This window comes from Leuresthes tenuis, unplaced genomic scaffold (genome assembly GCF_036924035.1).
Source record: "Leuresthes tenuis unplaced genomic scaffold, fLeuTen1.0.hap1 SCAF_6, whole genome shotgun sequence".
Lineage (NCBI taxonomy): Eukaryota > Metazoa > Chordata > Actinopteri > Atheriniformes > Atherinopsidae > Leuresthes > Leuresthes tenuis.
Window position 1 is genome coordinate 6,449,629 of NW_027325360.1, and position 18,720 is coordinate 6,468,348.

At 44.5% G+C, this 18,720-nt stretch overlaps 19 non-coding genes across 19 annotated transcripts; all 19 read right to left on the bottom strand.

The window, feature by feature from the left end:
* Positions 1-343: 343 nt before the first annotated feature.
* On the bottom strand, positions 344-416 carry trnav-aac (transfer RNA valine (anticodon AAC)). Its single transcript has one exon. It is a non-coding gene; the product is annotated as a tRNA-Val (tRNA).
* An 819-nt stretch (positions 417-1,235) lies between these two features.
* On the bottom strand, positions 1,236-1,308 carry trnav-cac (transfer RNA valine (anticodon CAC)). Its single transcript has one exon. It is a non-coding gene; the product is annotated as a tRNA-Val (tRNA).
* Positions 1,309-2,427: 1,119 nt separating this feature from the next.
* trnav-aac (transfer RNA valine (anticodon AAC)) lies at positions 2,428-2,500 on the bottom strand. The gene has a single exon. It is a non-coding gene; the product is annotated as a tRNA-Val (tRNA).
* A 533-nt stretch (positions 2,501-3,033) lies between these two features.
* trnav-cac (transfer RNA valine (anticodon CAC)) lies at positions 3,034-3,106 on the bottom strand. The gene has a single exon. It is a non-coding gene; the product is annotated as a tRNA-Val (tRNA).
* Positions 3,107-3,353: 247 nt separating this feature from the next.
* On the bottom strand, positions 3,354-3,426 carry trnav-aac (transfer RNA valine (anticodon AAC)). The gene has a single exon. It is a non-coding gene; the product is annotated as a tRNA-Val (tRNA).
* A 527-nt stretch (positions 3,427-3,953) lies between these two features.
* On the bottom strand, positions 3,954-4,026 carry trnav-cac (transfer RNA valine (anticodon CAC)). The gene has a single exon. It is a non-coding gene; the product is annotated as a tRNA-Val (tRNA).
* Positions 4,027-4,811: 785 nt separating this feature from the next.
* trnav-aac (transfer RNA valine (anticodon AAC)) lies at positions 4,812-4,884 on the bottom strand. Its single transcript has one exon. It is a non-coding gene; the product is annotated as a tRNA-Val (tRNA).
* Positions 4,885-5,407: 523 nt separating this feature from the next.
* trnav-cac (transfer RNA valine (anticodon CAC)) lies at positions 5,408-5,480 on the bottom strand. The gene has a single exon. It is a non-coding gene; the product is annotated as a tRNA-Val (tRNA).
* Positions 5,481-6,541: 1,061 nt separating this feature from the next.
* trnav-cac (transfer RNA valine (anticodon CAC)) lies at positions 6,542-6,614 on the bottom strand. The gene has a single exon. It is a non-coding gene; the product is annotated as a tRNA-Val (tRNA).
* Positions 6,615-7,413: 799 nt separating this feature from the next.
* On the bottom strand, positions 7,414-7,486 carry trnav-aac (transfer RNA valine (anticodon AAC)). The gene has a single exon. It is a non-coding gene; the product is annotated as a tRNA-Val (tRNA).
* Positions 7,487-8,911: 1,425 nt separating this feature from the next.
* On the bottom strand, positions 8,912-8,984 carry trnav-cac (transfer RNA valine (anticodon CAC)). The gene has a single exon. It is a non-coding gene; the product is annotated as a tRNA-Val (tRNA).
* A 1,725-nt stretch (positions 8,985-10,709) lies between these two features.
* trnav-cac (transfer RNA valine (anticodon CAC)) lies at positions 10,710-10,782 on the bottom strand. The gene has a single exon. It is a non-coding gene; the product is annotated as a tRNA-Val (tRNA).
* An 847-nt stretch (positions 10,783-11,629) lies between these two features.
* Positions 11,630-11,702, bottom strand: trnav-cac (transfer RNA valine (anticodon CAC)). The gene has a single exon. It is a non-coding gene; the product is annotated as a tRNA-Val (tRNA).
* Positions 11,703-13,083: 1,381 nt separating this feature from the next.
* On the bottom strand, positions 13,084-13,156 carry trnav-cac (transfer RNA valine (anticodon CAC)). The gene has a single exon. It is a non-coding gene; the product is annotated as a tRNA-Val (tRNA).
* A 785-nt stretch (positions 13,157-13,941) lies between these two features.
* On the bottom strand, positions 13,942-14,014 carry trnav-cac (transfer RNA valine (anticodon CAC)). The gene has a single exon. It is a non-coding gene; the product is annotated as a tRNA-Val (tRNA).
* An 853-nt stretch (positions 14,015-14,867) lies between these two features.
* On the bottom strand, positions 14,868-14,940 carry trnav-cac (transfer RNA valine (anticodon CAC)). The gene has a single exon. It is a non-coding gene; the product is annotated as a tRNA-Val (tRNA).
* An 853-nt stretch (positions 14,941-15,793) lies between these two features.
* On the bottom strand, positions 15,794-15,866 carry trnav-cac (transfer RNA valine (anticodon CAC)). The gene has a single exon. It is a non-coding gene; the product is annotated as a tRNA-Val (tRNA).
* An 853-nt stretch (positions 15,867-16,719) lies between these two features.
* trnav-cac (transfer RNA valine (anticodon CAC)) lies at positions 16,720-16,792 on the bottom strand. Its single transcript has one exon. It is a non-coding gene; the product is annotated as a tRNA-Val (tRNA).
* An 853-nt stretch (positions 16,793-17,645) lies between these two features.
* trnav-cac (transfer RNA valine (anticodon CAC)) lies at positions 17,646-17,718 on the bottom strand. The gene has a single exon. It is a non-coding gene; the product is annotated as a tRNA-Val (tRNA).
* Positions 17,719-18,720: the final 1,002 nt, after the last annotated feature.

Consider the following 18,720-nt stretch of genomic DNA (forward strand, 5'->3'; position numbering starts at 1 on the left):
ACTCATTCTTTGGGAAAGTAGTGTTTCTACCAAAGTCCGTTTCACACCTCAGCATCGGAGAATCTCTTGGAAATCTGCGAAAAAGGACCTTACAATAGAGATTATCTGCTGGAAATTCATTGCCACAGAGTTCCGGAGTGGTGCCTAGGGACAGCTCATAGGAGGTAGGGCGGGATCCTTTTTGTACGATGCAGAACATTTGCCGTTTCTTTTACAGCATGTCAAGAATAGCAGATGAGGCTCCCCTCTTATCCTTAGTTATGAATATGTTGATATTGCCATCAGTAACGTGCAGTCATAAATCTTCACACAAGAATGAAATAAAGAGATTTGGAGCTAGTAATGTTTCCGCCCAGTTTTGAACTGAGGACCTTTCGCGTGTTAGGCGAACGTGATAACCACTACACTACGGAAACTGAAGCTGTGCATATCAAACAGATTTTGGGCGGCACGTAGACTGGTGCCTAGGGACAGCTCAAAGGAGGTAGGGCGGGATGCTTTTTGTACGATGCAGAACATTTGCCGTTTCTTTTACAGCATGTCAAGAATAGCAGATGAGGCTCCCCTCCTATCCATAGTTATGAATATGTTGATGTTGCCATCAGTACTCATTCTTTGGGAAAGTAGTGTTTCTACCAAAGTCCGTTTCACACCTCAGCATCGGAGAATCTCTTGGAAATCTGCGAAAAAGGACCTTACAATAGAGATTATCTGCTGGAAATTCATTCCCACAGAGTTCCGGAGTGGTGCCTAGGGACAGCTCATAGGAGGTAGGGCGGGATCCTTTTTGTACGATGCAGAACATTTGCCGTTTCTTTTACAGCATGTCAAGAATAGCAGATGAGGCTCCCCTCCTATCCATAGTTATGAATATGTTGATGTTGCCATCAGTACTCATTCTTTGGGAAAGTAGTGTTTCTACCAAAGTCCGTTTCACACCTCAGCATCGGAGAATCTCTTGGAAATCTGCGAAAAAGGACCTTACAATAGAGATTATCTGCTGGAAATTCATTCCCACAGAGTTCCGGAGTGGTGCCTAGGGACAGCTCATAGGAGGTAGGGCGGGATCCTTTTTGTACGATGCAGAACATTTGCCGTTTCTTTTACAGCATGTCAAGAATAGCAGATGAGGCTCCCCTCCTATCCATATTTATGAATATGTTGATGTTGCCATCAGTAACGTGCAGTCATACAACTTCACACGAGAATGAAATAAATAATAATAGAGCTAGCAATGTTTCCGCCCAGTTTCGAACTGAGGACCTTTCGCGTGTGAGGCGAACGTGATAACCACTACACTACGGAAACTGAAGCTGTGCATGCTAAACAGATTTCGGGGGGCTCCTAGACTGGTGCCTAGGGACAGCTTATAAGAGGTAGGGCGGGATGCTTTTTGTACGATGCAGAACATTTGCCGTTTCTTTTACAGCATGTCAAGAATAGCAGATGAGGCTCCCCTCCTATCCATAGTTATGAATATGTTGATGTTGCCATCAGTACTCATTCTTTGGGAAAGTAGTGTTTCTACCAAAGTCCGTTTCACACCTCAGCATCTGAGAATCTCTTGGAAAAGGACCTTACAATAGAGATTATCTGCTGGAAATTCATTCCCACAGAGTTCCGGAGTGGTGCCTAGGGACAGCTCATAGGAGGTAGGGCGGGATCCTTTTTGTACGATGCAGAACATTTGCCGTTTCTTTTACAGCATGTCAAGAATAGCAGATGAGGCTCCCCTCCTATCCATATTTATGAATATGTTGATGTTGCCATCAGTAACGTGCAGTCATAAATCTTCACACAAGAATGAAATAAAGAGATTTGGAGCTAGTAATGTTTCCGCCCAGTTTTGAACTGAGGACCTTTCGCGTGTTAGGCGAACGTCATAACCACTACACTACGGAAACTGAAGCTGTGCATATCAAACAGATTTTGGGCGGCACGTAGACTGGTGCCTAGGGACAGCTCAAAGGAGGTAGGGCGGGATGCTTTTTGTACGATGCAGAACATTTGCCGTTTCTTTTACAGCATGTCAAGAATAGCAGATGAGGCTCCCCTCCTATCCATAGTTATGAATATGTTGATGTTGCCATCAGTACTCATTCTTTGGGAAAGTAGTGTTTCTACCAAAGTCCGTTTCACACCTCAGCATCTGAGAATCTCTTGGAAAAGGACCTTACAATAGAGATTATCTGCTGGAAATTCATTCCCACAGAGTTCCGGAGTGGTGCCTAGGGACAGCTCATAGGAGGTAGGGCGGGATCCTTTTTGTACGATGCAGAACATTTGCCGTTTCTTTTACAGCATGTCAAGAATAGCAGATGAGGCTCCCCTCTTATCCTTAGTTATGAATATGTTGATATTGCCATCAGTAACGTGCAGTCATAAATCTTCACACAAGAATGAAATAAAGAGATTTGGAGCTAGTAATGTTTCCGCCCAGTTTTGAACTGAGGACCTTTCGCGTGTTAGGCGAACGTGATAACCACTACACTACGGAAACTGAAGCTGTGCATATCAAACAGATTTTGGGCGGCACGTAGACTGGTGCCTAGGGACAGCTCAAAGGAGGTAGGGCGGGATGCTTTTTGTACGATGCAGAACATTTGCCGTTTCTTTTACAGCATGTCAAGAATAGCAGATGAGGCTCCCCTCCTATCCATAGTTATGAATATGTTGATGTTGCCATCAGTACTCATTCTTTGGGAAAGTAGTGTTTCTACCAAAGTCCGTTTCACACCTCAGCATCGGAGAATCTCTTGGAAATCTGCGAAAAAGGACCTTACAATAGAGATTATCTGCTGGAAATTCATTCCCACAGAGTTCCGGAGTGGTGCCTAGGGACAGCTCATAGGAGGTAGGGCGGGATCCTTTTTGTACGATGCAGAACATTTGCCGTTTCTTTTACAGCATGTCAAGAATAGCAGATGAGGCTCCCCTCCTATCCATAGTTATGAATATGTTGATGTTGCCATCAGTAACGTGCAGTCATACAACTTCACACGAGAATGAAATAAATAATAATAGAGCTAGCAATGTTTCCGCCCAGTTTCGAACTGAGGACCTTTCGCGTGTGAGGCGAACGTGATAACCACTACACTACGGAAACTGAAGCTGTGCATGCTAAACAGATTTCGGGGGGCTCCTAGACTGGTGCCTAGGGACAGCTTATAAGAGGTAGGGCGGGATGCTTTTTGTACGATGCAGAACATTTGCCGTTTCTTTTACAGCATGTCAAGAATAGCAGATGAGGCTCCCCTCCTATCCATAGTTATGAATATGTTGATGTTGCCATCAGTAACGTGCAGTCATAAATCTTCACACAAGAATGAAATAAAGAGATTTGGAGCTAGTAATGTTTCCGCCCAGTTTTGAACTGAGGACCTTTCGCGTGTTAGGCGAACGTGATAACCACTACACTACGGAAACTGAAGCTGTGCATACCAAACAGATTTTGGGCGGCACGTAGACTGGTGCCTAGGGACAGCTCAAAGGAGGTAGGGCGGGATGCTTTTTGTACGATGCAGAACATTTGCCGTTTCTTTTACAGCATGTCAAGAATAGCAGATGAGGCTCCCCTCCTATCCATAGTTATGAATATGTTGATGTTGCCATCAGTACTCATTCTTTGGGAAAGTAGTGTTTCTACCAAAGTCCGTTTCACACCTCAGCATCGGAGAATCTCTTGGAAATCTGCGAAAAAGGACCTTACAATAGAGATTATCTGCTGGAAATTCATTCCCACAGAGTTCCGGAGTGGTGCCTAGGGACAGCTCATAGGAGGTAGGGCGGGATCCTTTTTGTACGATGCAGAACATTTGCCGTTTCTTTTACAGCATGTCAAGAATAGCAGATGAGGCTCCCCTCCTATCCATATTTATGAATATGTTGCCATCAGTAACGTGCAGTCATACAACTTCACACAAGAATGAAATAAATAATAATAGAGCTAGCAATGTTTCCGCCCAGTTTCGAACTGAGGACCTTTCGCGTGTGAGGCGAACGTGATAACCACTACACTACGGAAACTGAAGCTGTGCATGCTAAACAGATTTCGGGGGGCTCCTAGACTGGTGCCTAGGGACAGCTTATAAGAGGTAGGGCGGGATGCTTTTTGTACGATGCAGAACATTTGCCGTTTCTTTTACAGCATGTCAAGAATAGCAGATGAGGCTCCCCTCCTATCCATAGTTATGAATATGTTGATGTTGCCATCAGTACTCATTCTTTGGGAAAGTAGTGTTTCTACCAAAGTCCGTTTCACACCTCAGCATTGGAGAATCTCTTGGAAATCTGCGAAAAAGGACCTTACAATAGAGATTATCTGCTGGAAATTCATTCTCACAGACTTCCGGAGTGGTGCCTATGGACAGCTCATAGGAGGTAGGGCGGGATGCTTTTACAGCATGTCAAGAATAGCAGATGAGGCTCCCCTCCTATCCATAGTTATGAATATGTTGATGTTTCGAACAGAGGACATCAACATCATCAGAGGAAAGTAGTGTTTCTACCAAAGTCCGTTTCACACCTCAGCATCTGAGAATCTCTTGGAAAAGGACCTTACAATAGAGATTATCTGCTGGAAATTCATTCCCACAGAGTTCCGGAGTGGTGCCTAGGGACAGCTCATAGGAGGTAGGGCGGGATCCTTTTTGTACGATGCAGAACATTTGCCGTTTCTTTTACAGCATGTCAAGAATAGCAGATGAGGCTCCCCTCTTATCCTTAGTTATGAATATGTTGATATTGCCATCAGTAACGTGCAGTCATAAATCTTCACACAAGAATGAAATAAAGAGATTTGGAGCTAGTAATGTTTCCGCCCAGTTTTGAACTGAGGACCTTTCGCGTGTTAGGCGAACGTGATAACCACTACACTACGGAAACTGAAGCTGTGCATATCAAACAGATTTTGGGCGGCACGTAGACTGGTGCCTAGGGACAGCTCAAAGGAGGTAGGGCGGGATCCTTTTTGTACGATGCAGAACATTTGCCGTTTCTTTTACAGCATGTCAAGAATAGCAGATGAGGCTCCCCTCCTATCCATAGTTATGAATATGTTGATGTTGCCATCAGTACTCATTCTTTGGGAAAGTAGTGTTTCTACCAAAGTCCGTTTCACACCTCAGCATCGGAGAATCTCTTGGAAAAGGACCTTACAATAGAGATTATCTGCTGGAAATTCATTCCCACAGAGTTCCGGAGTGGTGCCTAGGGACAGCTCATAGGAGGTAGGGCGGGATCCTTTTTGTACGATGCAGAACATTTGCCGTTTCTTTTACAGCATGTCAAGAATAGCAGATGAGGCTCCCCTCCTATCCATATTTATGAATATGTTGATGTTGCCATCAGTAACGTGCAGTCATACAACTTCACACGAGAATGAAATAAATAATAATAGAGCTAGCAATGTTTCCGCCCAGTTTCGAACTGAGGACATTTCGCGTGTGAGGCGAACGTGATAACCACTACACTACGGAAACTGAAACTGTGCATGCTAAACAGATTTCGGGGGGCTCCTAGACTGGTGCCTAGGGACAGCTTATAAGAGGTAGGGCGGGATGCTTTTTGTACGATGCAGAACATTTGCCGTTTCTTTTACAGCATGTCAAGAATAGCAGATGAGGCTCCCCTCCTATCCATAGTTATGAATATGTTGATGTTGCCATCAGTACTCATTCTTTGGGAAAGTAGTGTTTCTACCAAAGTCCGTTTCACACCTCAGCATCGGAGAATCTCTTGGAAATCTGCGAAAAAGGACCTTACAATAGAGATTATCTGCTGGAAATTCATTCTCACAGACTTCCGGAGTGGTGCCTATGGACAGCTCATAGGAGGTAGGGCGGGATGCTTTTACAGCATGTCAAGAATAGCAGATGAGGCTCCCCTCCTATCCATAGTTATGAATATGTTGATGTTTCGAACAGAGGACATCAACATCATCAGAGGAAAGTAGTGTTTCTACCAAAGTCCGTTTCACACCTCAGCATCTGAGAATCTCTTGGAAAAGGACCTTACAATAGAGATTATCTGCTGGAAATTCATTCCCACAGAGTTCCGGAGTGGTGCCTAGGGACAGCTCATAGGAGGTAGGGCGGGATCCTTTTTGTACGATGCAGAACATTTGCCGTTTCTTTTACAGCATGTCAAGAATAGCAGATGAGGCTCCCCTCCTATCCATAGTTATGAATATGTTGATGTTGCCATCAGTACTCATTCTTTGGGAAAGTAGTGTTTCTACCAAAGTCCGTTTCACACCTCAGCATCGGAGAATCTCTTGGAAAAGGACCTTACAATAGAGATTATCTGCTGGAAATTCATTCCCACAGAGTTCCGGAGTGGTGCCTAGGGACAGCTCATAGGAGGTAGGGCGGGATCCTTTTTGTACGATGCAGAACATTTGCCGTTTCTTTTACAGCATGTCAAGAATAGCAGATGAGGCTCCCCTCCTATCCATATTTATGAATATGTTGATGTTGCCATCAGTAACGTGCAGTCATACAACTTCACACGAGAATGAAATAAATAATAATAGAGCTAGCAATGTTTCCGCCCAGTTTCGAACTGAGGACATTTCGCGTGTGAGGCGAACGTGATAACCACTACACTACGGAAACTGAAGCTGTGCATGCTAAACAGATTTCGGGGGGCTCCTAGACTGGTGCCTAGGGACAGCTTATAAGAGGTAGGGCGGGATGCTTTTTGTACGATGCAGAACATTTGCCGTTTCTTTTACAGCATGTCAAGAATAGCAGATGAGGCTCCCCTCCTATCCATAGTTATGAATATGTTGATGTTGCCATCAGTACTCATTCTTTGGGAAAGTAGTGTTTCTACCAAAGTCCGTTTCACGCCTCAGCATCTGAGAATCTCTTGGAAAAGGACCTTACAATAGAGATTATCTGCTGGAAATTCATTCCCACAGAGTTCCGGAGTGGTGCCTAGGGACAGCTCATAGGAGGTAGGGCGGGATCCTTTTTGTACGATGCAGAACATTTGCCGTTTCTTTTACAGCATGTCAAGAATAGCAGATGAGGCTCCCCTCTTATCCTTAGTTATGAATATGTTGATATTGCCATCAGTACTCATTCTTTGGGAAAGTAGTGTTTCTACCAAAGTCCGTTTCACACCTCAGCATCTGAGAATCTCTTGGAAAAGGACCTTACAATAGAGATTATCTGCTGGAAATTCATTCCCACAGAGTTCCGGAGTGGTGCCTAGGGACAGCTCATAGGAGGTAGGGCGGGATCCTTTTTGTACGATGCAGAACATTTGCCGTTTCTTTTACAGCATGTCAAGAATAGCAGATGAGGCTCCCCTCTTATCCTTAGTTATGAATATGTTGATATTGCCATCAGTAACGTGCAGTCATAAATCTTCACACAAGAATGAAATAAAGAGATTTGGAGCTAGTAATGTTTCCGCCCAGTTTTGAACTGAGGACCTTTCGCGTGTTAGGCGAACGTGATAACCACTACACTACGGAAACTGAAGCTGTGCATATCAAACAGATTTTGGGCGGCACGTAGACTGGTGCCTAGGGACAGCTCAAAGGAGGTAGGGCGGGATGCTTTTTGTACGATGCAGAACATTTGCCGTTTCTTTTACAGCATGTCAAGAATAGCAGATGAGGCTCCCCTCCTATCCATAGTTATGAATATGTTGATGTTGCCATCAGTACTCATTCTTTGGGAAAGTAGTGTTTCTACCAAAGTCCGTTTCACACCTCAGCATCGGAGAATCTCTTGGAAATCTGCGAAAAAGGACCTTACAATAGAGATTATCTGCTGGAAATTCATTGCCACAGAGTTCCGGAGTGGTGCCTAGGGACAGCTCATAGGAGGTAGGGCGGGATCCTTTTTGTACGATGCAGAACATTTGCCGTTTCTTTTACAGCATGTCAAGAATAGCAGATGAGGCTCCCCTCTTATCCTTAGTTATGAATATGTTGATATTGCCATCAGTAACGTGCAGTCATAAATCTTCACACAAGAATGAAATAAAGAGATTTGGAGCTAGTAATGTTTCCGCCCAGTTTTGAACTGAGGACCTTTCGCGTGTTAGGCGAACGTGATAACCACTACACTACGGAAACTGAAGCTGTGCATATCAAACAGATTTTGGGCGGCACGTAGACTGGTGCCTAGGGACAGCTCAAAGGAGGTAGGGCGGGATGCTTTTTGTACGATGCAGAACATTTGCCGTTTCTTTTACAGCATGTCAAGAATAGCAGATGAGGCTCCCCTCCTATCCATAGTTATGAATATGTTGATGTTGCCATCAGTACTCATTCTTTGGGAAAGTAGTGTTTCTACCAAAGTCCGTTTCACACCTCAGCATCGGAGAATCTCTTGGAAATCTGCGAAAAAGGACCTTACAATAGAGATTATCTGCTGGAAATTCATTCCCACAGAGTTCCGGAGTGGTGCCTAGGGACAGCTCATAGGAGGTAGGGCGGGATCCTTTTTGTACGATGCAGAACATTTGCCGTTTCTTTTACAGCATGTCAAGAATAGCAGATGAGGCTCCCCTCCTATCCATAGTTATGAATATGTTGATGTTGCCATCAGTACTCATTCTTTGGGAAAGTAGTGTTTCTACCAAAGTCCGTTTCACACCTCAGCATCGGAGAATCTCTTGGAAATCTGCGAAAAAGGACCTTACAATAGAGATTATCTGCTGGAAATTCATTCCCACAGAGTTCCGGAGTGGTGCCTAGGGACAGCTCATAGGAGGTAGGGCGGGATCCTTTTTGTACGATGCAGAACATTTGCCGTTTCTTTTACAGCATGTCAAGAATAGCAGATGAGGCTCCCCTCCTATCCATATTTATGAATATGTTGATGTTGCCATCAGTAACGTGCAGTCATACAACTTCACACGAGAATGAAATAAATAATAATAGAGCTAGCAATGTTTCCGCCCAGTTTCGAACTGAGGACCTTTCGCGTGTGAGGCGAACGTGATAACCACTACACTACGGAAACTGAAGCTGTGCATGCTAAACAGATTTCGGGGGGCTCCTAGACTGGTGCCTAGGGACAGCTTATAAGAGGTAGGGCGGGATGCTTTTTGTACGATGCAGAACATTTGCCGTTTCTTTTACAGCATGTCAAGAATAGCAGATGAGGCTCCCCTCCTATCCATAGTTATGAATATGTTGATGTTGCCATCAGTACTCATTCTTTGGGAAAGTAGTGTTTCTACCAAAGTCCGTTTCACACCTCAGCATCTGAGAATCTCTTGGAAAAGGACCTTACAATAGAGATTATCTGCTGGAAATTCATTCCCACAGAGTTCCGGAGTGGTGCCTAGGGACAGCTCATAGGAGGTAGGGCGGGATCCTTTTTGTACGATGCAGAACATTTGCCGTTTCTTTTACAGCATGTCAAGAATAGCAGATGAGGCTCCCCTCCTATCCATATTTATGAATATGTTGATGTTGCCATCAGTAACGTGCAGTCATAAATCTTCACACAAGAATGAAATAAAGAGATTTGGAGCTAGTAATGTTTCCGCCCAGTTTTGAACTGAGGACCTTTCGCGTGTTAGGCGAACGTCATAACCACTACACTACGGAAACTGAAGCTGTGCATATCAAACAGATTTTGGGCGGCACGTAGACTGGTGCCTAGGGACAGCTCAAAGGAGGTAGGGCGGGATGCTTTTTGTACGATGCAGAACATTTGCCGTTTCTTTTACAGCATGTCAAGAATAGCAGATGAGGCTCCCCTCCTATCCATAGTTATGAATATGTTGATGTTGCCATCAGTACTCATTCTTTGGGAAAGTAGTGTTTCTACCAAAGTCCGTTTCACACCTCAGCATCTGAGAATCTCTTGGAAAAGGACCTTACAATAGAGATTATCTGCTGGAAATTCATTCCCACAGAGTTCCGGAGTGGTGCCTAGGGACAGCTCATAGGAGGTAGGGCGGGATCCTTTTTGTACGATGCAGAACATTTGCCGTTTCTTTTACAGCATGTCAAGAATAGCAGATGAGGCTCCCCTCTTATCCTTAGTTATGAATATGTTGATATTGCCATCAGTAACGTGCAGTCATAAATCTTCACACAAGAATGAAATAAAGAGATTTGGAGCTAGTAATGTTTCCGCCCAGTTTTGAACTGAGGACCTTTCGCGTGTTAGGCGAACGTGATAACCACTACACTACGGAAACTGAAGCTGTGCATATCAAACAGATTTTGGGCGGCACGTAGACTGGTGCCTAGGGACAGCTCAAAGGAGGTAGGGCGGGATGCTTTTTGTACGATGCAGAACATTTGCCGTTTCTTTTACAGCATGTCAAGAATAGCAGATGAGGCTCCCCTCCTATCCATAGTTATGAATATGTTGATGTTGCCATCAGTACTCATTCTTTGGGAAAGTAGTGTTTCTACCAAAGTCCGTTTCACACCTCAGCATCGGAGAATCTCTTGGAAATCTGCGAAAAAGGACCTTACAATAGAGATTATCTGCTGGAAATTCATTCCCACAGAGTTCCGGAGTGGTGCCTAGGGACAGCTCATAGGAGGTAGGGCGGGATCCTTTTTGTACGATGCAGAACATTTGCCGTTTCTTTTACAGCATGTCAAGAATAGCAGATGAGGCTCCCCTCCTATCCATAGTTATGAATATGTTGATGTTGCCATCAGTAACGTGCAGTCATACAACTTCACACGAGAATGAAATAAATAATAATAGAGCTAGCAATGTTTCCGCCCAGTTTCGAACTGAGGACCTTTCGCGTGTGAGGCGAACGTGATAACCACTACACTACGGAAACTGAAGCTGTGCATGCTAAACAGATTTCGGGGGGCTCCTAGACTGGTGCCTAGGGACAGCTTATAAGAGGTAGGGCGGGATGCTTTTTGTACGATGCAGAACATTTGCCGTTTCTTTTACAGCATGTCAAGAATAGCAGATGAGGCTCCCCTCCTATCCATAGTTATGAATATGTTGATGTTGCCATCAGTAACGTGCAGTCATAAATCTTCACACAAGAATGAAATAAAGAGATTTGGAGCTAGTAATGTTTCCGCCCAGTTTTGAACTGAGGACCTTTCGCGTGTTAGGCGAACGTGATAACCACTACACTACGGAAACTGAAGCTGTGCATACCAAACAGATTTTGGGCGGCACGTAGACTGGTGCCTAGGGACAGCTCAAAGGAGGTAGGGCGGGATGCTTTTTGTACGATGCAGAACATTTGCCGTTTCTTTTACAGCATGTCAAGAATAGCAGATGAGGCTCCCCTCCTATCCATAGTTATGAATATGTTGATGTTGCCATCAGTACTCATTCTTTGGGAAAGTAGTGTTTCTACCAAAGTCCGTTTCACACCTCAGCATCGGAGAATCTCTTGGAAATCTGCGAAAAAGGACCTTACAATAGAGATTATCTGCTGGAAATTCATTCCCACAGAGTTCCGGAGTGGTGCCTAGGGACAGCTCATAGGAGGTAGGGCGGGATCCTTTTTGTACGATGCAGAACATTTGCCGTTTCTTTTACAGCATGTCAAGAATAGCAGATGAGGCTCCCCTCCTATCCATATTTATGAATATGTTGCCATCAGTAACGTGCAGTCATACAACTTCACACGAGAATGAAATAAATAATAATAGAGCTAGCAATGTTTCCGCCCAGTTTCGAACTGAGGACCTTTCGCGTGTGAGGCGAACGTGATAACCACTACACTACGGAAACTGAAGCTGTGCATGCTAAACAGATTTCGGGGGGCTCCTAGACTGGTGCCTAGGGACAGCTTATAAGAGGTAGGGCGGGATGCTTTTTGTACGATGCAGAACATTTGCCGTTTCTTTTACAGCATGTCAAGAATAGCAGATGAGGCTCCCCTCCTATCCATAGTTATGAATATGTTGATGTTGCCATCAGTACTCATTCTTTGGGAAAGTAGTGTTTCTACCAAAGTCCGTTTCACACCTCAGCATTGGAGAATCTCTTGGAAATCTGCGAAAAAGGACCTTACAATAGAGATTATCTGCTGGAAATTCATTCTCACAGACTTCCGGAGTGGTGCCTATGGACAGCTCATAGGAGGTAGGGCGGGATGCTTTTACAGCATGTCAAGAATAGCAGATGAGGCTCCCCTCCTATCCATAGTTATGAATATGTTGATGTTTCGAACAGAGGACATCAACATCATCAGAGGAAAGTAGTGTTTCTACCAAAGTCCGTTTCACACCTCAGCATCTGAGAATCTCTTGGAAAAGGACCTTACAATAGAGATTATCTGCTGGAAATTCATTCCCACAGAGTTCCGGAGTGGTGCCTAGGGACAGCTCATAGGAGGTAGGGCGGGATCCTTTTTGTACGATGCAGAACATTTGCCGTTTCTTTTACAGCATGTCAAGAATAGCAGATGAGGCTCCCCTCTTATCCTTAGTTATGAATATGTTGATATTGCCATCAGTAACGTGCAGTCATAAATCTTCACACAAGAATGAAATAAAGAGATTTGGAGCTAGTAATGTTTCCGCCCAGTTTTGAACTGAGGACCTTTCGCGTGTTAGGCGAACGTGATAACCACTACACTACGGAAACTGAAGCTGTGCATATCAAACAGATTTTGGGCGGCACGTAGACTGGTGCCTAGGGACAGCTCAAAGGAGGTAGGGCGGGATGCTTTTTGTACGATGCAGAACATTTGCCGTTTCTTTTACAGCATGTCAAGAATAGCAGATGAGGCTCCCCTCCTATCCATAGTTATGAATATGTTGATGTTGCCATCAGTACTCATTCTTTGGGAAAGTAGTGTTTCTACCAAAGTCCGTTTCACACCTCAGCATCGGAGAATCTCTTGGAAAAGGACCTTACAATAGAGATTATCTGCTGGAAATTCATTCCCACAGAGTTCCGGAGTGGTGCCTAGGGACAGCTCATAGGAGGTAGGGCGGGATCCTTTTTGTACGATGCAGAACATTTGCCGTTTCTTTTACAGCATGTCAAGAATAGCAGATGAGGCTCCCCTCCTATCCATATTTATGAATATGTTGATGTTGCCATCAGTAACGTGCAGTCATACAACTTCACACGAGAATGAAATAAATAATAATAGAGCTAGCAATGTTTCCGCCCAGTTTCGAACTGAGGACATTTCGCGTGTGAGGCGAACGTGATAACCACTACACTACGGAAACTGAAGCTGTGCATGCTAAACAGATTTCGGGGGGCTCCTAGACTGGTGCCTAGGGACAGCTTATAAGAGGTAGGGCGGGATGCTTTTTGTACGATGCAGAACATTTGCCGTTTCTTTTACAGCATGTCAAGAATAGCAGATGAGGCTCCCCTCCTATCCATAGTTATGAATATGTTGATGTTGCCATCAGTACTCATTCTTTGGGAAAGTAGTGTTTCTACCAAAGTCCGTTTCACACCTCAGCATTGGAGAATCTCTTGGAAATCTGCGAAAAAGGACCTTAAAATAGAGATTATCTGCTGGAAATTCATTCTCACAGACTTCCGGAGTGGTGCCTATGGACAGCTCATAGGAGGTAGGGCGGGATGCTTTTACAGCATGTCAAGAATAGCAGATGAGGCTCCCCTCCTATCCATAGTTATGAATATGTTGATGTTTCGAACAGAGGACATCAACATCATCAGAGGAAAGTAGTGTTTCTACCAAAGTCCGTTTCACACCTCAGCATCTGAGAATCTCTTGGAAAAGGACCTTACAATAGAGATTATCTGCTGGAAATTCATTCCCACAGAGTTCCGGAGTGGTGCCTAGGGACAGCTCATAGGAGGTAGGGCGGGATCCTTTTTGTACGATGCAGAACATTTGCCGTTTCTTTTACAGCATGTCAAGAATAGCAGATGAGGCTCCCCTCCTATCCATAGTTATGAATATGTTGATGTTGCCATCAGTAACGTGCAGTCATACAACTTCACACGAGAATGAAATAAATAATAATAGAGCTAGCAATGTTTCCGCCCAGTTTCGAACTGAGGACCTTTCGCGTGTGAGGCGAACGTGATAACCACTACACTACGGAAACTGAAGCTGTGCATGCTAAACAGATTTCGGGGGGCTCCTAGACTGGTGCCTAGGGACAGCTTATAAGAGGTAGGGCGGGATGCTTTTTGTACGATGCAGAACATTTGCCGTTTCTTTTACAGCATGTCAAGAATAGCAGATGAGGCTCCCCTCCTATCCATAGTTATGAATATGTTGATGTTGCCATCAGTAACGTGCAGTCATAAATCTTCACACAAGAATGAAATAAAGAGATTTGGAGCTAGTAATGTTTCCGCCCAGTTTTGAACTGAGGACCTTTCGCGTGTTAGGCGAACGTGATAACCACTACACTACGGAAACTGAAGCTGTGCATACCAAACAGATTTTGGGCGGCACGTAGACTGGTGCCTAGGGACAGCTCAAAGGAGGTAGGGCGGGATGCTTTTTGTACGATGCAGAACATTTGCCGTTTCTTTTACAGCATGTCAAGAATAGCAGATGAGGCTCCCCTCCTATCCATAGTTATGAATATGTTGATGTTGCCATCAGTACTCATTCTTTGGGAAAGTAGTGTTTCTACCAAAGTCCGTTTCACACCTCAGCATCGGAGAATCTCTTGGAAATCTGCGAAAAAGGACCTTACAATAGAGATTATCTGCTGGAAATTCATTCCCACAGAGTTCCGGAGTGGTGCCTAGGGACAGCTCATAGGAGGTAGGGCGGGATCCTTTTTGTACGATGCAGAACATTTGCCGTTTCTTTTACAGCATGTCAAGAATAGCAGATGAGGCTCCCCTCCTATCCATATTTATGAATATGTTGATGTTGCCATCAGTAACGTGCAGTCATACAACTTCACACGAGAATGAAATAAATAATAATAGAGCTAGCAATGTTTCCGCCCAGTTTCGAACTGAGGACCTTTCGCGTGTGAGGCGAACGTGATAACCACTACACTACGGAAACTGAAGCTGTGCATGCTAAACAGATTTCGGGGGGCTCCTAGACTGGTGCCTAGGGACAGCTTATAAGAGGTAGGGCGGGATGCTTTTTGTACGATGCAGAACATTTGCCGTTTCTTTTACAGCATGTCAAGAATAGCAGATGAGGCTCCCCTCCTATCCATAGTTATGAATATGTTGATGTTGCCATCAGTAACGTGCAGTCATAAATCTTCACACAAGAATGAAATAAAGAGATTTGGAGCTAGTAATGTTTCCGCCCAGTTTTGAACTGAGGACCTTTCGCGTGTTAGGCGAACGTGATAACCACTACACTACGGAAACTGAAGCTGTGCATACCAAACAGATTTTGGGCGGCACGTAGACTGGTGCCTAGGGACAGCTCAAAGGAGGTAGGGCGGGATGCTTTTTGTACGATGCAGAACATTTGCCGTTTCTTTTACAGCATGTCAAGAATAGCAGATGAGGCTCCCCTCCTATCCATAGTTATGAATATGTTGATGTTGCCATCAGTACTCATTCTTTGGGAAAGTAGTGTTTCTACCAAAGTCCGTTTCACACCTCAGCATCGGAGAATCTCTTGGAAATCTGCGAAAAAGGACCTTACAATAGAGATTATCTGCTGGAAATTCATTCCCACAGAGTTCCGGAGTGGTGCCTAGGGACAGCTCATAGGAGGTAGGGCGGGATCCTTTTTGTACGATGCAGAACATTTGCCGTTTCTTTTACAGCATGTCAAGAATAGCAGATGAGGCTCCCCTCCTATCCATATTTATGAATATGTTGATGTTGCCATCAGTAACGTGCAGTCATACAACTTCACACGAGAATGAAATAAATAATAATAGAGCTAGCAATGTTTCCGCCCAGTTTCGAACTGAGGACCTTTCGCGTGTGAGGCGAACGTGATAACCACTACACTACGGAAACTGAAGCTGTGCATGCTAAACAGATTTCGGGGGGCTCCTAGACTGGTGCCTAGGGACAGCTTATAAGAGGTAGGGCGGGATGCTTTTTGTACGATGCAGAACATTTGCCGTTTCTTTTACAGCATGTCAAGAATAGCAGATGAGGCTCCCCTCCTATCCATAGTTATGAATATGTTGATGTTGCCATCAGTAACGTGCAGTCATAAATCTTCACACAAGAATGAAATAAAGAGATTTGGAGCTAGTAATGTTTCCGCCCAGTTTTGAACTGAGGACCTTTCGCGTGTTAGGCGAACGTGATAACCACTACACTACGGAAACTGAAGCTGTGCATACCAAACAGATTTTGGGCGGCACGTAGACTGGTGCCTAGGGACAGCTCAAAGGAGGTAGGGCGGGATGCTTTTTGTACGATGCAGAACATTTGCCGTTTCTTTTACAGCATGTCAAGAATAGCAGATGAGGCTCCCCTCCTATCCATAGTTATGAATATGTTGATGTTGCCATCAGTACTCATTCTTTGGGAAAGTAGTGTTTCTACCAAAGTCCGTTTCACACCTCAGCATCGGAGAATCTCTTGGAAATCTGCGAAAAAGGACCTTACAATAGAGATTATCTGCTGGAAATTCATTCCCACAGAGTTCCGGAGTGGTGCCTAGGGACAGCTCATAGGAGGTAGGGCGGGATCCTTTTTGTACGATGCAGAACATTTGCCGTTTCTTTTACAGCATGTCAAGAATAGCAGATGAGGCTCCCCTCCTATCCATATTTATGAATATGTTGATGTTGCCATCAGTAACGTGCAGTCATACAACTTCACACGAGAATGAAATAAATAATAATAGAGCTAGCAATGTTTCCGCCCAGTTTCGAACTGAGGACCTTTCGCGTGTGAGGCGAACGTGATAACCACTACACTACGGAAACTGAAGCTGTGCATGCTAAACAGATTTCGGGGGGCTCCTAGACTGGTGCCTAGGGACAGCTTATAAGAGGTAGGGCGGGATGCTTTTTGTACGATGCAGAACATTTGCCGTTTCTTTTACAGCATGTCAAGAATAGCAGATGAGGCTCCCCTCCTATCCATAGTTATGAATATGTTGATGTTGCCATCAGTAACGTGCAGTCATAAATCTTCACACAAGAATGAAATAAAGAGATTTGGAGCTAGTAATGTTTCCGCCCAGTTTTGAACTGAGGACCTTTCGCGTGTTAGGCGAACGTGATAACCACTACACTACGGAAACTGAAGCTGTGCATACCAAACAGATTTTGGGCGGCACGTAGACTGGTGCCTAGGGACAGCTCAAAGGAGGTAGGGCGGGATGCTTTTTGTACGATGCAGAACATTTGCCGTTTCTTTTACAGCATGTCAAGAATAGCAGATGAGGCTCCCCTCCTATCCATAGTTATGAATATGTTGATGTTGCCATCAGTACTCATTCTTTGGGAAAGTAGTGTTTCTACCAAAGTCCGTTTCACACCTCAGCATCGGAGAATCTCTTGGAAATCTGCGAAAAAGGACCTTACAATAGAGATTATCTGCTGGAAATTCATTCCCACAGAGTTCCGGAGTGGTGCCTAGGGACAGCTCATAGGAGGTAGGGCGGGATCCTTTTTGTACGATGCAGAACATTTGCCGTTTCTTTTACAGCATGTCAAGAATAGCAGATGAGGCTCCCCTCCTATCCATATTTATGAATATGTTGATGTTGCCATCAGTAACGTGCAGTCATACAACTTCACACGAGAATGAAATAAATAATAATAGAGCTAGCAATGTTTCCGCCCAGTTTCGAACTGAGGACCTTTCGCGTGTGAGGCGAACGTGATAACCACTACACTACGGAAACTGAAGCTGTGCATGCTAAACAGATTTCGGGGGGCTCCTAGACTGGTGCCTAGGGACAGCTTATAAGAGGTAGGGCGGGATGCTTTTTGTACGATGCAGAACATTTGCCGTTTCTTTTACAGCATGTCAAGAATAGCAGATGAGGCTCCCCTCCTATCCATAGTTATGAATATGTTGATGTTGCCATCAGTACTCATTCTTTGGGAAAGTAGTGTTTCTACCAAAGTCCGTTTCACACCTCAGCATTGGAGAATCTCTTGGAAATCTGCGAAAAAGGACCTTACAATAGAGATTATCTGCTGGAAATTCATTCTCACAGACTTCCGGAGTGGTGCCTATGGACAGCTCATAGGAGGTAGGGCGGGATGCTTTTACAGCATGTCAAGAATAGCAGATGAGGCTCCCCTCCTATCCATAGTTATGAATATGTTGATGTTTCGAACAGAGGACATCAACATCATCAGAGGAAAGTAGTGTTTCTACCAAAGTCCGTTTCACACCTCAGCATCTGAGAATCTCTTGGAAAAGGACCTTACAATAGAGATTATCTGCTGGAAATTCATTCCCACAGAGTTCCGGAGTGGTGCCTAGGGACAGCTCATAGGAGGTAGGGCGGGATCCTTTTTGTACGATGCAGAACATTTGCCGTTTCTTTTACAGCATGTCAAGAATAGCAGATGAGGCTCCCCTCTTATCCTTAGTTATGAATATGTTGATATTGCCATCAGTAACGTGCAGTCATAAATCTTCACACAAGAATGAAATAAAGAGATTTGGAGCTAGTAATGTTTCCGCCCAGTTTTGAACTGAGGACCTTTCGCGTGTTAGGCGAACGTGATAACCACTACACTACGGAAACTGAAGCTGTGCATATCAAACAGATTTTGGGCGGCACGTAGACTGGTGCCTAGGGACAGCTCAAAGGAGGTAGGGCGGGATGCTTTTTGTACGATGCAGAACATTTGCCGTTTCTTTTACAGCATGTCAAGAATAGCAGATGAGG